Source organism: Musca domestica, unplaced genomic scaffold (genome assembly GCF_030504385.1).
Source record: "Musca domestica strain aabys unplaced genomic scaffold, Musca_domestica.polishedcontigs.V.1.1 15, whole genome shotgun sequence".
NCBI classification, from domain to species: Eukaryota; Metazoa; Arthropoda; class Insecta; order Diptera; family Muscidae; genus Musca; species Musca domestica.
Genome location: NW_026712207.1, coordinates 2,631,485 through 2,644,839, shown reverse-complemented (window position 1 = coordinate 2,644,839; position 13,355 = coordinate 2,631,485). Strand labels below are relative to the sequence as shown.

Below are 13,355 nucleotides of genomic sequence, written 5' to 3'. Positions count from 1 at the left end.
AAAAAAAACTTAGTTGTCCTTGTAAAGAAACGATTTTCTAGGAAACGATTCTAGGATAGGATAGGATTTTCTAGGCCTGTTTTAAGGATAAACATTCCCGAGGAAACGTAGATCAGGGAAATATTAGAAACCCGGATATTTTAGGATTCACTTGAACGTCAATTTGGGAACTTTTTCAACTTTTTTAAAGGATTTTGAAAAAGAAATGTGGAACTTATTTTAAAAAATTTTCAAGATACTCAAACATTTTTATAGAAATTTGAAAAATAAATCCATAAAAAATTCCCTCAAAATACCAGAGTGCTTCTTTTATATGGGTTTATATGGAAACGTGGACCTTTGTGGATAATTGGCTATCATAAGACGTAACAACTATTACGAACTCCAACTACCAACATTTAAATCATCCTATACAAAATACTGAATATCGGAAGGTACCAATATATGTGACAATATACGAAGACGAAGACCTGTATAATCAATTTCCCACCGTAGGAGGAGGGATGATCCATTACCAACTCCAAATACCAAATTTGAAACAATTCCGATATGACCAGCCTTTTCCAATTCTGTCACAAAAAAAAATTGTGGGAAAAAATTATTTTCAAAAAAAGTTATTTTCAGTTATTTGGTGAGGAGGTAAGGAAAATGGAGACCCTAAACTCCCCCCAGTGACAATCTAATGAGCGAGGCATTTATAATTGTCTAATATACCTCAGGACAAGGTGAAACATTCACTTTTACTTAAAATGTGCTCTTTTTTTGCAAAATATCAAAATAATCAAATATATCTTATTTCAAAAAAAAAAAAAAAATAAAATTAAATCCTTGAAACTAAAAAAAATATATTTCAATATACGTTGATGTCAAAAACCCTTTTAAAATTCCGGATGACAATCCAGAATTCTAAATAAAAAACGTTTATTCTTTAATACAATTCATTTCTAGAAACTAAAAAAGTTACTTAAATATAATTTTTAAAACTATTTTCCCAAAACCTAAATTTTTAAAAATATTCCAAAAAAAACAACAATTTCCTCTTTTTGTCCGAAATGTAAATTTTTCCCTAGAAAATCCCCCAAGTTTCCCATTATTTTGGGGTCACTGTCATAGATAACATTTGTGTTTTCTTTTCTTTTTGGCAAAATAGATATGTTTATGGTCCTGCTAGGAGGCAATGGTGGTGTACACAAAAAAAAAATAAAAATAAAAAACAGAAACCGAACAAAAGAAGTACATGCGCCTCCAAACAAAACGCCATAAAAAACACCAACAAATAGAGGACAACAAAACGAAGAATAGGAAGATGTGTGCCAGAGCAAAAAAATAAAAAAAGACATTTCAACACTAAGTGGTGTTCTAAATAAAAAAAATAGAATGAAAATAACAAATACGACAACAAAAAACCAGGATCTGTTCTTGACAAAATGATGATGGCGGCAGCAGCAGCCGAAGCAATGCGGTCAAAGCCAAAACATGTTAAAACTTTCACCAATACAAAGGAACAGCAACAGCAATAAAAATAACAACAATACGGTAATAATAACAACAACAAAAAACACAGAGGCACCCCCGACGACATTGATTATCCTTAACAGTGTTAGGAGGCTATTGGAATTTTCATTGTATTCCACTTTTCCTTTCTTTCTCACACTGTCAGCAAATATGGGTATTCTTCCTTTTTTTTTGATAATGGCCATCCTCCTCCTGCAGTCCCTACCACATCCAACTAGACAACACACCAAAAAAAAAAGTGGTTGTGATGATGATTATATAAACCATGGATGAATGCTTCAATGCTCAAGGCTGGCCAGCTGATATGGCTAAAGCAAGGAAGGATGGAAGGAAGGAAATAAAAGAAGGATGCTACCTATTCGATGTATTGGATTTTTTCCTTTTTGTGTGGTTATTTTTGGTAAATTTAATGGGGAGGAAATATTTATTAAACATATTATTTTGTCTGCCGACAATTTAATATTTTTAAATTAACTGTAAATTTATAGATTTCGTTTGAGTTAACTTTGTTTTTTCGTGCCACCATTTTAACATCTCTAAACACAAGGAATCTCTTTGAAAGTAAATACAGAGAGAGAGAGAGCTACAGAGGAGAGTAATGATGAAAGAGTAAGAAAAAAAGTGAGAGTTATATTTGGAAAACAGAGAGGGAAGTTTAAAGAGTGTTTTTTTTTTGGTGTTGCACCAATTACTGTGACGTTATTCAGAGATGCCAACATTTGCATGTTTTGAGAGGAGAGGAAGAAAGCAGAGAATGAGATGGATTTTTTAGAAATTGTAATCAAATAATCTGTGTTTGTTTTAAGTATTTTTAAAGTTTTTAAAAAAAAAAAAGGAATGACCTTTTGAATTGAATTTTAAATAAATAAAAATATAAAAACTCCCAAAAAAGAACTCCCACATATTTCTAGGTAGTAGTTGTAGGTAACAAGAGAGAGGGAGATAATTAAATGGAAAATAAAACACAAAGCGATTTAAAGTTAATGAGGCCAAAGAAGGGAGTTTCACACTGCAATAATTCTAGCGACATTATTTTTATTTTAGAAAATATTTGTTTTTTTGAAGATGTTTTAAAATAGAAATATAACTCTTCTTAGGGAATATTTCAATAATTGCCTTGAAGCAGGACTTCAAAAAAAAAAAACTTTTTAATAGAAATTGAAAAAATGAAATATTTCAAGAGAATATTTTTAAGAGAAACTTTTTCTAACTGGTATTCAGTCAAAGAAAAATGGACATTTTTATTGGACATTTCAAAAGAAAATTCATTCTATTTGGAAATATTTAGAAAGCTCAGAATTCCGAGAATCGTGGAGATCCTTTTTAGCACATTTTTTTTTTGGAAATCCTTTCAAAGCTCATATTTTAGAGCAATGTGTTAGAACTTGTTTCAAGTCTCAAAAAGCTTTCAAATAATTTGTTCCAAATATTTCCAGGGAATATTTTTAAGAGAAGCATGTTTTTTTTAAAAAGGTGTTTATTCAAAGAAAGCTGGACCTTTTTATTCGACATTTCAAAAGAAAATTCATCCTTTTTGGAAATATTTTGAAAACTTAGATCCTTTTAAGACTTTTTCAAGGAACGTGGACATTTTTAAGGTTTTTTAAGAAATGAGAACCTTTTTCGGTAATTTTTGAAGTGAAACTTTGACCAATTGTTCGCAATATTCTAAAATGTAGTCTTTTTAAGAAAGAAGACCTATTTTAAGGATTTTTTCCGAAGACTTTTTTAACGGTAATTGAACCTTTTTTGAGAAACAGTTTTTTAGTAACTGTCATTAAAGCGTTTGTTTCAAAAAAATGATTTTTTTAATATTTCAAGGGGTTTTGATCCTTTTAGGACTTTTTCAAGAAACATGGACTTTTTTTATTATTTTTAAGAAAAGATGGTCTATTCAAAGGTCTTTTTTCAGAAGACTTTTTATCGGAAATTTAACATTTTTTGGAAATTTTTAAGGAAATATTTATTTCAAATTTTTTTATTTTTTCTTTTATTATTATTTCAAAACATCAGGGACCTCTATACTGAAGGCTCTTTAATTGAAGGATTTTTTTAAGGAATTTTTCAGAAGTGTGTCTCCTGTAAAATAAGATGCAGACTCATTTTAATTTATTAGGGAACGCCTTCTTTCTAAAAAAAAAAAAAAAAACGAAATAACTGTTTTAGACCCTAGGCCTCTTTGAACCAAAACGGTTTCAGGAGTCGATCATTTGAAGTCGATATAACGGTGTCCGTTCGTCTTTCTGTCTGTCTGGCTGGTGCACACGATAACTCTCGAAAGGAGTATCCGATTTGATCCAAACTTGGTACATCGTAATATTATTTTCAAACTTAGGTAGAGTTCGCAGATGGGCAATATCGGTCCACTCTTTCAGGTACCTCCCTCCAAAAAAGGGTCAAGAGCAAAAACTGTCGGAAATAGCATCAAATTTTAGAATAAATTTAGATTTTTTTGAATTGGTCACCTTTGGCACGAATAGTAAAAATTTCTTTCAACCAAAAACCTGAGATGAATATTTAATTTATCGAAATTTATGATTTCGCTTAAAGTTGGATATAAATGTTCGATTTCCTTCAAATTTTTCACATGCCAACATTTTTTTTTTCCAAAAAATATTATTTTTCCATTTTCCAAAAATGTATACATGTCTCATATAAAGTATAGGAAGAAGTCGATATAAGCCAAATCTGGCACGTTGTAATATTTTTTATCAGTCTTATGTCAGATATGAATTGGTCAATAATATTGGCCAACTGCTTTGGAACCTACCCCATAAAGGGCCAAGAGTTTGTATAATCATAACTCAAGGTTGGGGGCATGGCAAAAGAATAAAGGTAGATGCATCAAAGCTTGGGAGCATTGATATGACAAAAAAATTTAAATGTCTTTTTTTTTCAAATAAAGGTAGATTTTTTATGTTTTCTTATACGACGTTATTCGAAGGTTATTATAATTCGTGTTTTTCAACAATTTTTACAAATTTAAATAATTTTTCATTCAACATTTTCAATTCCAAAATAGGTTTGACAGTTCATTGTCCCAGCAGCTGTGTCGATGCGTCTACCTATATTCTTCTACCATGGTTGGGGGTATACATCTGTCGACAAAACCGACGGATACTGTTTCACCTGTTTCTTCAGAAGCACACAACATTCACACCTTCAAATATCTATTTTATCTAATCGCATTTTAATCGCCAATATCAATAAATTCGGGTTTGACCGGTAAAATTGGTTCACAATTCAATTTTACCGGTCAAACCCGAAATCCAAAGCAAAGGCCAGAAAAGTTTTCCTTGTCAAAAGATAACAAGTCTTTAACATTATGTCAAACTTCCTAAAACTTTTTCTAAGAAGTTTTGTTTAAGGTAAGAGAAATTCCCCCACCTCATAATGCAATCAATCATAATATAATTCCCATTTTTCATCCCTGTCATAAACTCTTTGTCCCAAACATGTCAACGATGGTATTTGCGGTCATTAACATATGACAACAAGGTGAGTATGTAGGGAATGAGTGAGTGAGTAAGTAGATGCTGAGTAATGCATTAGATGATGAGAACGGCACGCCATCAAAAGGAGAGATGGGCAGAGAAGAGTAACAAAGAGCGGTCCTCTTACATTTTATGTTTTGTTGTGTCTTGTTATTATGAATTGACAATTTGTGTTCCATTCGTTTTTCTTTTTATAATTCTATGAATTTTTTAATGTTTCTATACAAACACAAACACTCATATATATATATTCTCTAATAATTATATTTTTGTCTTTTATTATTATTGCCGTTTTGTTGTTGTTGTTAATATTTTTGCACCGTTTTGCCTACTAATTTTGCTTTATGGCGCTCTGTTGTCGTTGTCATCGGCAACGTCGCCGTCGCCGTTGTCGTACGTCTTTAAAGTGGTCGGTATTGTCCGTCCGTCCCTCTATATATGAGATTAGATATGAAGGAGAGCTGAGATGCCAGATATAGTTTTTTTTACGTTTCACATTGTTTTTGTTGTTTTTGCAGCTATCCACCAAAACGTCTTCCACACTTGAGTGTTGGCGTCCAATTGCTTGCGCTTTTTTTTATTATTTTTTTTTATTGTTACACACTTTTAATTTTATAACTTTGGTTGCGGGACTGCTGGACGGCTGAGTGACTGGCAGATTGACTGACTGCCTGTTTGTCAGTGAAATTGCCTTTTTAATAATACAATCAATTTAAATCCACTGCGGATAAAGACAAAGTGCTTGGCTGACTATCTGACAGTCGCGGCCTGTCATTCCGTGTGTGTGTGTGTTATTTTTCGTTCTTTTAAACATTACCATCACCACCACAATAACAACAATAATAAATTCTTAACAATATTGGCATTATTCTGCTTCTTGGGCGATTCAAAGAATATATCGCCTATAGATCTCGCGGCACATTGTGTCGCATATCCACAACACCACATTCATTCGACTGACTTTGAGACATACACAGAATTTTTTGTTGACGAAAAACAAAAAAAAAACAAGAAAATTTAAATTTTCCGAGCGTGTGCAGGTCGTTTTGGTGTTATTTTTTTTAGACGTACGCGCGGCTGTTATGGCTCATCGAAGTAGAAAAATAAACGGAGGAACACCACTTTAACCGTGACCCGTGACCGAGCGTTTAACACAAGTGTCCGGCCGTTTATCCGGTGGTCAAAGGCTTACTTAAATGCAGCCGACACAGGCACACACACCAACCAAGGAAGAGGTAAACCGAACGAAACCAACTAGGAAAGAATATAGTTAGGACACGAAATTTTCTAGTTTTAAGATGAAAGTGTATAGACAACTGGCCCAGCCGCCGAAAGGAGGTCGGTCGGTCGGTCGGTAGCTTGGACCCAAGAATAAAAGTTATAGGTGGCTGCGGCGGCAGCGATGTAGGAAACACGTAGTGCCACGCGAAGAAGAAAAAAAGAACGATTTCGTTGTCTTCGTCGACGTCGTCGTGTATCGACCTTTTTGCATGAACTGTGCGACGCAACTGGAAAATGGGAATATTATCACAGCACTCGGAAGTTAATGGGTCGCTGGCTATGGCTCACTCGCTTTGCCTGGCTCTCCTGTCAGCTTTAAGAAGTTTTGTCAATTCTCTGCACGAAATTGTTTCTCTTAGCCGAGTTGTTCGTTGTTTTTGTTTTTTGCGCGCGTAATCGCAGTTGTTTGTTTTTGGTGTTTCTTTTTTCTTTTTTTGGTTGGTCCGTTGGTCAGTCATCAACAGAAAACACAACACAACGCACCCAACAGCAGCAGCAACCATACCCCAAACGAAACGAAGAGCTTTTTAAAATTGGCAAAACAATAAATGTTGCGCCTCCCCAGCAATATTTGGGAGAGCTTTTCTTACATTTTTTATAAAAGAGAGTATTCAGAGAAAATTGTGTGCCATATAAGAGAAATTTTGGGTTAGGGGAAAGAAATTTTTAGAAAGGGATTCTTTGAAGTGTTTAAAATTGAAGCAGGGATGGAAAATAGGAATCTCAAGTCTAAAACTTGAATTTCTTTCGCATCACAAATTTTGAACAACATTGTTGAAATTCGACGATAAACATAAAAAGAATTAGGTCAAAATATTTAAAGTATGAGTGTAATCTGTTTAGAAAAGTGAACAAATTCGTTATTTTGGGAAAAAAAATAATTTTTGAAAATGTATGTGGTAGTAAATAATTTTTTTTGAAATCTGTACCAATTTTTGGTTTATTATTATAATTTTTTTGCTTGGGATGTGTGTTGGTTGTCTTTAAAAAGCTGCATTATTTATTGTTGTTACATTAAGGATGTCTAAGGATGAGGCAGAGCTGTAAAATGGGAATCTCCAAAAAATATAAAAACTTATTGAAGACTTCGACCATGGCCAACAAAGGTTTTGAAATCAATTTTGCTTGTAAAAAAAATTAGCGATTAAAAAAATTGATTGTATTTAAAAAATAAAGATTTAAAGCAAATGACTTTATTGTAAAATTCTGGACTAGCAAATAATTTTGCGAAAACGGTAACCCTTATTTTATTATTCTTATACCCTCAGTCATATGACTAAAGAAGGTATATATAGAGGACATTTGACCGTTTCAGGGCCTTCTGGTACCTCCCCCACAAAAATTTGTAATTTTCAAAGATACTATTTTACTGCACAGAAAGAGAATAGATAATCCAATTTTGCTCCATCTTTGCAAATCCTAATATTTCCATCAGTGCTAGGACAGGTGCGAAAACGGACAATATCGGTCGACTCTATCAAGTACCTCCCCACAAACGGTCGAAATTTTGAATAATTACAACTTTTATAGAATATGATATAAGAATCCGATTGTCTTCAAATTACACACATCCAAATATATTTGTTAACCCAAAGTCTGCTGGGGAGATGGGATATATCGCCAACTCCTTCTGGTATCTCCCCCACAAAGGTTCACAATTTTAAATATTCATGAAGCTCACAAAACACGAAATTAACATCCGATTCCATTTAGACTTGGCAAATCTCAATATTTTCATCAACACAAGATCTGTTATAAAGATGATAAAGATCGGACCATTCCTTCTGGTACCTCCCCCACAAAGGGTCGTAGTTTTGAATAATCCAAAAGATTATAAAATCGGAAATAAGTATCCGGTACCCTTAAAATTACACACATCACAATATCTTTACTAAACCAAGGTCTGGTGTGAAATTGGGATAGGTGAGGGTAGAGATCGAACCATTTCTTCAAATACCTCCCCCACATAGGGTTCAAGATTTTGAAAAACAAAACCCTCAAAGAAAGCAAAATAAGCATTCGGTTCTCGTCAAATTTCACACATCTCATTAGTTCTACTAATACAAGATCTTCTGTGAAGATGGGATGTATCGGTCCACTCCTTCTGGTACATCCCCCACATAGGGTCAACATTTTGAGTAACCATGAAGCTCATAAAACGGGAAACTAACATCCGCTTCCATTTAGACTTGGCATATCTTAATATTTTCATCAACAAATAATCTGTTATAAAGATGGTAGAGATCGGACCATTCCTTCTAATACCTCCCCCACAAAAGCTCAAAATGTTGGATAACCAAAACAATCAAAAAACCGAAATAAGCATCCGGTTCCCTTCATATTACATACATCCCATTATATCTACTAACACAAGATCGGCTGTGAAGATGGAATAAATTGGACCACTCCTTCTGGTATCTCCCCCCCCCCCCCCCCCCCCCACAAAGTGTCAACAATTTGAAAACCAGCGGCGTTCATAAAACACGAAATTAACATTCGATTATATTTAGACTTGGCACATCTCAATATTTCTATCAAAACAAGATCCATTATAAAGATGGTGGAGATCGGACCATTCCTACTGGTACCTCCCTCACAAAGGGATAAAGTATCGAATACCAAAACGATATAAGCATCCGGTTCTCTTCATATTTCATCTCAATACTTCCATCAACACAAGATCTGTAGAAAATATGGTAGAGATCGGACCATTCCTATTGGTACCTCCCCCAGAAAAGGTCCAAGATTTTGAAAAACAAAACGCTTAAAGAAAGCAAAATAGGTTTCCAACTCTTTTCAAATTTCACTCTTCCGAATATTTTTGCTAACACAAGATCTGATGGCCGCTGACCTTGGCCATTCCAAAAGGACTTAGCACCATTGCACTCAGCATGCCCCACCCAAGAATGGTTACAAAATGAGGTTCCTCGCTTCATTTCCAACGCACAATGGCCACCAAAATCTCCGGATACCAATCCGTTGGACTATTGTGTCTGAAGTATTTTGGAAAACAAGGTTGGCACTAAAAAATAGCAAAGTGCGGGAATGGGCCGCAGAGCAACATTCGGGCAGTGTGTGACGGTTTCATTGGCCGTTTGAAGGCCATAATTCGTGCCAAAGCTGACTAATTCGAACAAAACTAAACTTATTCTAAAGTTTAATGCTATTTCCGACATTTTTGCTTTCAATCAATAAAATTGAAAAAAAAAATGTAAACAAGTAAAAAATCTGTAAATTCGGTCGGGCCGAAATTTTAATACCATCCACCATTTGGTAAAAAATTTGGCAATTTTCAAAAAATAAAATCCATTAAAAATTCTGTTAAAATTTTAAAAATACCGAATGCTTTTGCGACGACTTGGACCTGCATAGGCAACTTTTGTCATAAGTTATTACAATATTTAAATGCGAAACTTGAAGAAAAATCTGTTTATAATATAGTTAAAATCATCAAAATACCGAATATCGGGAGGTGCCGTTATATGGGGGCTATACGAAGACGTCGACCTGCACAGACAATTTTCTGTCTTAGGCTGTAGTATCCATTACGAACTTCAAATACCAAATTTGAAACAATTCCGGTAAATTCCGGGAGGTGTCGTTATATGGGGACTATAGCAAAACGTGGACCTACATGGCTAATTTTGAATACCAACAGTCCTGTAGACATTATATACATTTGAGTAAAATTTTATCAGCCTTATTCATATCGTTCGGAAGCCAGAGTGATTTCCACAGACGGACGGACATCGCTAAATCGACATAGAACTTTATGCTGATCAAAAATGTATATACCTTGTGGGGTCTAAAATGTATATTTCGAGGTCTTACAAACGGAATGACAAACTTAATATACCCTCCATGCTATGGTAAAGGGTATAAAAAGCTCGAAATACAGTAAGACTAAGAGTAAGGTCGGGAGAAATTGTACATGAAAATCAAGAAGGGAAACGGGGGAACCAAACACCATTGGATATTCTTTGTTGGTACAGATTGACAGATTCTCTGTCTCGAGCGAATTTGACCACCACTTAAAAATGAGCAAAGATAAAAATCTATTCGATTTTACTCTCTCTCTCTCTCTCTCTCGAAAAAGAATAAAGCCTACTCGTTCCTATTTCAGTGGCATAGAAAAATAGGTTAAGAATTTTAATAAAGACAAGAGAAAATCAGCGGAAGCCAAAACCGGTGGATATTTTTTGTTGATACAGATTCAAACCAATGCGGCTGTAGAGTAGAATCCCCTTAAATTTGACAATGACTCGAAAATAAGCAAAGAGAATGTATTCGATTTGGAGTGGATTTTACTCTTCCTCTCTCTCTCTCGAAAAATAATAAACCCTAATCGTTCCTATTTCAATGGCATAGAAAAATAGGTTAAACTCTATTTCTTACGTATTAGTACTCCAGCTCGAATTGTATTAAAGGGAAGAGGAAAACAGCGGAAACAGGAGCCGGTGGATATTTTTTGTCGGTACAGATTGACGCAAATGCGGGTGTAAATTAGAATATTCTGCAGGAGCATAAATCAAAAGCCGTTGTATATTCTTTGTTGGTACATATCGATGCCAATGCGGCAGTAAAATAGAATCTTCTCACTTTCAATTTGGCCATCACTCAAAAAAGAGCAAAGAGAAGAATATGTTCAAGTTGGAGCGGATTGTACTCTCTCTCTCTCAAAAATATTTCACTGACATATAAAAAAGGTTATAAGCGATGTCTTATTTCATGACCCTCCAGCATAATTTTAAAATCTTAAAGTCAAATTTTTCAATCCGACATCGAAGGCCAATCAATCAATTATATATAACTTAGTTTTTTTGTAAAATATATGTAGAGGAGATCTTAGGTCACGAAGTTAATCAGTTAAAATCAAAAATTTACACAATTAAATATTACCTTGGCGAAGCTTATAAAAATTCACACGGCGTTGTAATTAAAATTATGACTCCAAGTAATATTTTGACACTTTCCAATCATTGAGGCTGTCTGGAACATAAAATCCCCCCCAGGGATTAGATGAGGTACTCATCTAAGTAAACATAAATTTCATAGAAAATTCCGCCATACATTTTACATTAACACCCCAACAAATACCCCCTCCTCTCCCTCTCTCTTCCTTCAATTAAAAGATAATAATCTTGCAACAGAGACAATCTAATGAAAGATTAACCGCATAACTAATTAAAGTTAATTATTCAAAATTAATCCGGCTACGGCTGTTCCTTACACTATTAAGAGATATCCTTGCAAATGCCTCGGAACACACACACTCAAGAGTCACACACACATTTTCATTAACCAGAAACAAGCATTTTTAATTGATATCATCATCGGCATCGTCTTCGTCGTCGTCGTATATGAATTAATGTAATTTATCGCTAAAGTGTTTCAAAATATCCTAACAGCAGTAAAGCCCCATACGAACCACCACAACCACACACACACAACTGACGTTCCATTGAAATTCTGAATAAATTATTTCGATATCCCACCGATTTTGTCTATCACCGTCGAAGTCGTCGTAGTCCTCGTCCTCGTCGTCGAATGAATGGTAATGAAATACAATTTATTGCCACTCAGCGATACAGTATCGTCCCCGACACACATACACATGGTGAAGTGGAAAGAGGAGGAGAGGAGTCAACTGTGGTTAAGGTTGATGGTGTACGGCAGCTACACGCTATGAATCTCATAAATAATAACTGCAATATAATCCGCATAATTTGCCTATATATGAATGGCATACAGTAAATGTGTGTGTGTGTGTGCGTGTTCATGTGTGTGCCTTTGCCAATATTGATGGCTAAAATTTGTAACTTTATACCCCCGCCCCCACACACAACACCACTCTTTCTATGCGGGACAAAAAAGGTGTATTTAACCCGTTTTGATTTCTAATGAAATATTAATGAACATGTACTCACATGTCAAATCCATTCTCTCCATTCCCTTCCTAACGTATTTCCTTCCTTCCTGTCTTTCTTCCGTTCTCCACCATAGTATGGAGGGTATATAAAGTTTGTCATTCCGTAGGTTGTTACAATTTTCCTTGTAGGTTGATAAAATTTTACTCAAATGTATATTATGTCTGCAGGACTGTTGGTATTGAAAATGGGACATGCAGGTCCACGTTTTGGTATAGCCCCCATTGAACGGCACCTCCCGATATTCGGTATTTTGATGATTTTAGCGAAATTATTCACCGGAATTGTTCGAAATTTGGTAGTTCATAATGGATGCTACAGCCTAAGACAAAAAATTGTCTGTGCAGGTCCACGTCTTCATATAGCCCCCATCGAACGGCACCTCCCGATATTCGGTATTTTGATGATTTTAGCGACATTATTCAACCGGAATTGCTTCAAATTTGGTATTTGAAGTTCGTAATGGATACAACAACCGAAGACAGAAAATTGTCTGTGAAGGTCCTCGTCTTCGTATAGCCCCCATATAATGGTACCTCCCGATATTCGGTATTTTGATGATTTTAGGGACATTTTTCACTGCAAATGTTTCAAACTTGGCATTTGAAGTTCGTAATGGATACTACAGCCTATGACAGAAAATTGTCAGTACAGGTCCACGTCTTCGTATAGCCCCATATAGTGGTACCTCCCTATTTTCGGCATTTTAATGATTTTAGCGACATTATTTACCGGGATTGTTTCAAATTTGGTATTTGAAGTTCGTAATGGATACTACAGCCTATGACAGAAAATTGTCTGTGCAGGTCCACGTCTTCGTATAGCCCCCATATAACGGTATCTCCCTATTTTCGGTATTTTGACGATTTTAACGACATTATTTACCGGAATTGTTTTAAATTTGGCATTTGAAGTACGTAATGGATACTACAGCCTGTGACAGAAAATTGTCTGTGCAGGACCACGTCTTCGTATTGCACCCATTGAACGGAACCTCCCGATATTCGGTATGTTGGTGATTTAAGCAACATTATTCACCGGAATTGTTTCAAATTTTGTATTTGAAGTTCGTAATGGATACTACAGCCTATGACAGAATATTGTCTGTGCAGGTCCAGGTCTCGTATAGGCTCCATAT

General features: G+C 35.0%; 1 protein-coding gene and 1 long non-coding RNA gene across 6 annotated transcripts in view; both read right to left on the bottom strand.

Annotated features, from left to right (window-relative positions):
- Positions 1 to 6,770, bottom strand: part of LOC131801219 (uncharacterized) — a 29,650-nt gene extending 22,880 nt beyond the window's left edge. Inside the window, exon 1 of the long non-coding RNA XR_009341742.1 lies at positions 5,983 to 6,770. This is a non-coding gene — a long non-coding RNA (uncharacterized LOC131801219). The remainder of the gene's footprint in view (positions 1 to 5,982) is intronic.
- Positions 1 to 13,355, bottom strand: part of LOC101892109 (kalirin) — a 144,734-nt gene that overhangs the window by 98,187 nt on the left and 33,192 nt on the right. The window lies entirely within an intron of this gene.